The following is a 4,887-nucleotide window of genomic DNA, read 5'->3' as shown; positions in this document are numbered from 1 at the left end:
TTGGTTCTAATTTCAAATTTATTTGAAATTGTACATTCATATGCATGTATGTAGTACCGTAGAATATATGAAACTCCTTCAAAATTAAAATAAAGCACAAAAGAAATAAAACAATACAAATTAAACAGAAAACAGGTTTAAGGGGGGGGGCTAAAACCCTAAACCTGCGGCGGCCTTTAGTCGCGGTTGGCCAGAAGAACCGCGACTAAAGGTCCTCCGCCCCGACGGCCACCTGGCGCCCACGTGGACGGGCCTTTAGTCGCGGTTCTTAAGCAACCGCGACTAAAGGGGGGGGGGGCCTTTAGTCGCGCCCGTTCGGTCGCGTTTGCGCAACCGCGACTAATGGCAGTTGCGAACCGCGACCAAAGGCCCTTTTTCCACCAGTGAACAAATAGAACATGCCGTGTCGAGGCGAGAGCATTTTCACTACTATGGAAAATGATGAAAATCAAAATCCACAATCGATCAGCATGTATGTAGTGCATATTAAAATATCCAAAATATCTTACATTTAGAGCCTGTTCGGCAGTCATTCAGCTCCGCAAAATACGAGAGCGGCTGAACGCCACTTTGACGACTCCGAGAAAATAGGCTACGGGCAGCTCCGCTCCAGCCGCTTCAGCCGAGTAATACTTGATATACTTATTGTTTTCGATCATAGTACAATAATTCTAATATTATAATTTCTTGAATTATTAGGCTGATTGATCACATGGTTGTACCAAACATATTAAAATGGAGGTGCACATTTCGAATGAGCCGGTTCGTTCATTATCTTTGGTTTGGAAAGGTTGAAGTGGTGTTTATTTATAGGATTTAGCTATAAATCTGACGTCGGAATTTTAAATATGGCAAATCTGACCCCCAAAATGAAAAATTATGTTGTAGCGAGCATCGCAATTTTTTTAGCAAGCATGAAGAATCCTTGTCACGTTTTTTTTGCTAGGATGTTTAGCAAGGCTGTTGAAGAAAAATTGTCATGCTCGCAACAACGTAATTTGTCTTTTCGAGCGTTAGATTTCACATGGTTAAAAATCTGACATCGGGGTTTTAATATTTTTATTGTAAGCAATTTTAAGGTTTAGAGGATGTCACATATGGAAATAAAATGACGAGAGAGAGAAAGAGAGAATGCCACATGGTTAAAAAATACTACTGTGTGCAAATTTACATATGGTTTGTCATTTTTTTTGAAATAGCCATATATATTTCATTGGACAAATGTATTACAAAGAGTACACATGTGGTCATCACAGGAGACATACATAGATGTCATGCAATATTGCATCAAAGACTTCACAAAAAGTAAAACTAGAATTTCACTTCGGCAGAATCTTATGCCATGCCAATACATCGCCCACCATCGACCTCCATCGCCGCCGAGGCAACGTCGAAGAAAGAGGGGAGCTGCCTTTATACCAAGATCTAGAGGAGCACCTTTGCATAGTATTTTATTCGCTCACAAATATAACATGTCTTAACTTTTTCTGAATCAAATGTATATAGACATCAATTACAACTGCGATATGTACTCTCTCCGTCTCAAAATTCTTGTCATAAATTTGTCTAGATACGAATATATCTAATACTAAAACGTAACTAGATACATCTATATCTAGACAATTAAGACAAAAATTTTGGGACGAAGGGAGTATTAAAGTATTTAAAACATCCTATATTTGTGAACGGAGGGAGTAATAGAGAATTTAAAAGTCGGATTACGGAGTGGCATGCTCAAGTGGAGGAAGGAGGAGGATGTAGAGTGGCTCCAAACACACCGATGCCGTCTAATCCGCCGACGAGGCCACCAACAAAATGGAGGAGGTCGAGGAAAAGTCCATGGTTCATTGCACCTGTACACGTTTCGTCCGTCCAACGACCAGAAGAGCAATCCAGGTGCACTCTGCCGGGTGCACGCAGCGCAGCGCGCCAGCGCACACGTAGAGGGGGCGGCAGAGCCTACTCGGCGGTGCGGCGCCGCTTGGGTCGCACGCCGGGGTGACGCTACCCATTTTTTTTCCCGTTCGCCACGAACCAAAAGCCGTCGAGCAGCCGCGTGTGCCCGCACGTTACCCGCCCCACAGGGCCCGGTTTCCGCCTCTGGCGGCACGACACGTGTCCTCCGCGGCGCCAGGCCGGGGCGCGCGCGGCCTCGGGCCCGACGTCACGCGCGGCGTCAGAGCTCGGAGGGCCCCCCGCGTGGGTGGGCGGCAGCGGCGCAGCGCAGCGCCTCGCCACCGTCCGTGGTGCGCCTCTTCCCCCGAGCGGCGGGCGCCGGGGCCCACACTGGGAGAGCTCGTGGCCTCCTTGCGGCATTTTTCCTTCCTTCCTTTCTTTTTCTATTCTCGCCTGCGCGTTCTGGCTGCACAACGACCGGGTTAGGCAAAGACCCCCAACATGGGTACCGTTCAGATTTTATTCGTTTGAGGCAGAAAAACGGACATCTCTGTCTGATTTTTGGCCGAGGGTCGTGAATGTACCCAACGGCCAACGCAACAGACCCATCTCATACTGTTTGGCTCGCCCATCCCCGCTGCGCTCGTCGACCTGCATGCCCGCAGCAGCCCCGCCTGCCCCGCGCGCACTCGTCGGGATACGTGCTCACCACATCGTCTTGCCGCTCGCCGGCCAGCACGCCTCGCAAGCACCGAGCGTCGACGACATTGCGAGCCGTGCTCGCCGCGCCGCTGCGTCCTGACCACGCGCCCGCGCCCACCTCACGCTCCGCCTTTCCCTCTACGCCCACCGCACTCCCGCGTCCGCCGTGCCCTTGCCCTGTCCGCACCCGCCGTCGCGCTCGCCTGCTTGTCGTGTCACCCTCCCCCTCGCCCATGCGCTCGCCGCTCTCCTGTGTCCGCGCTTGCCCACAGCAGCCGTCGGGCTCGTCGAGGAGCTACTACGTGCCGCAACAGTGCATGTAGTAGGCGGAGGTCGAGTGCACCGGCATGGGTGGGTGTGTGGAGCAGAAGAGGCAGAGAGAGGATGATGGGGGGCATGGTGGGCCATGGGAGAGAAAAAAGGAGAGAGGATGACAGGTTGGTCAGGGCTAACATGCAGAGGACACGGCAAAGGCAACAAGGCACGCCCTGATGCCTTAGGGGCCCTCATTGCTCCGTCTGACCTAATTTCATCTCTATAAATTATCTAAAATCCGGAAACCAACAGAGACCCACCCAGAATATTTTATCCACCGCCGTAAGTTTCTGTTCTTCCACGATCCCATCTGAAGGCCTTTTTCGATACTCTGCCGGTGGGGGAATCGATCACGGAGGGCTTCTACATCAACCTTGCTGCCCTTCCGATGATGTGTGAGTAGTTTACCACAGACCTATGGGTCCATAGCTAGTAGCTAGATGGCCTCTTCTCTCTCTCTGATCTTCAATACAATGTTCTCCTCGATATTCTTGGAGATCTATTCAATATAATCTTCTTTTGCGGTGTGTTTGTTGGAATCCGATGAATTGTGGGTTTATAATCATATTATTCATGAATATTAATTGAGTCTTCTCTGAATTCTTTTATGCATGATTATTATAGCTTTGTATTTCTCTTTGGTCTATCCGTTTGGTTTGGCCAGCTAGATTGCTTTATCTTGCAATGGGAGATGTGCTTTGTAATGGGTTCAATCTTGCGGTGATCTATATCCCAGTGACAGAAGGGGACAGGACACGTATTTGTATTGCTGCCATTAAGAGGAAAACGGCGGGTTTGTTCATATTGGTTGGATTTACTTTGTCTACATCATGTCATCTTGTTTAAGGAGTTGCTCCATTTTTCATGTACTTAATACTCTAGATGCATGCTGAATAGCGGTCAATGGGTGGAGTAATAGTAGTAGATGTAGGCAGAAGTCGGCCTATTTATGTCGGGCGTGATGCCTATATACATGATCATTGCCTTAAATATCGTCATAACTATGCGCTTACTAGTTCTTACTTTCATTTACAAAAACACAAAAAAAAATCCCGTTTGCTTGTTTACTTACTTCACCATTATAGCTAATTCTTCGCTTGTTACGTGTACCCCTAAAAATGAGGTTCTCAATTTTAAACAAAGCCGAGGAGAGAATTTAAAAGATGCTTGGTATGGAATTTGCGATGCTCAATATAGATCAACTCATAAGCAATCTACTACTATTCTTCTTCGCAATTTTTACGTGGGTGTAACTACTTGGTATAGATTTGTGCTAAATACTATTATCACGGGGAATTTCTTAAGTAGTCACCCTATGGATGCTTTCAGTGCTATGAGAAATTTAGTTGGATCACTACCTATTATTATTAATGAAAAAATATTAACTTTGGAGCATGTTATGTAAAAATAGGAAGCTACTGAAAATAAAATGCCTACCATAGAGTTGATGGGGGAATGAAGCATGAAAATCAAAAAATTTCCTACGAACGCCCAAGATCTAAACCAGGAGATACATAGCAATGAGAGGGGAGTGTGTCTTCATACCCTTGTAGACCAAAAGAGGAAACGTATATAACGCGGTTGATGTAGTCGCACTCTTCGCAATCTGATCACGATCCAATCCGATCTAGCGCCAAACAGACGACACCTCCGCGTTCAGCACACGTGTTGCTCAGTGATGTCTCCTCCTTCTTGATCCAGCAAGCAAGAGAGGATAAGTAGATGGGATCTCAACTAGCACGACGATGTGGCGGAGGTGGTGGTGGTGCAGTGCCGGCAGGGCTTCGCCAAACAATGCTGGAACCAATCTAAGGAGAAAACGGAGTTATGGGAGAGGTAGGGCTGCCGTCGGGGCGTGGGAATTGGTGTGTTTAGCCCCTCCCTATCCCCCACTATATATAGGAGGTGTTAGGGAATGTAGTAATTCAAAAAAAATATCCTACGATCACGCAAGATCTATCTAGGAGATGCATA

The sequence above is a fragment of the Triticum aestivum genome, chromosome 3B (genome assembly GCF_018294505.1).
Source record: "Triticum aestivum cultivar Chinese Spring chromosome 3B, IWGSC CS RefSeq v2.1, whole genome shotgun sequence".
NCBI classification, from domain to species: domain Eukaryota; kingdom Viridiplantae; phylum Streptophyta; class Magnoliopsida; order Poales; family Poaceae; genus Triticum; species Triticum aestivum.
Note: the sequence above shows the minus strand (reverse complement) of the source record.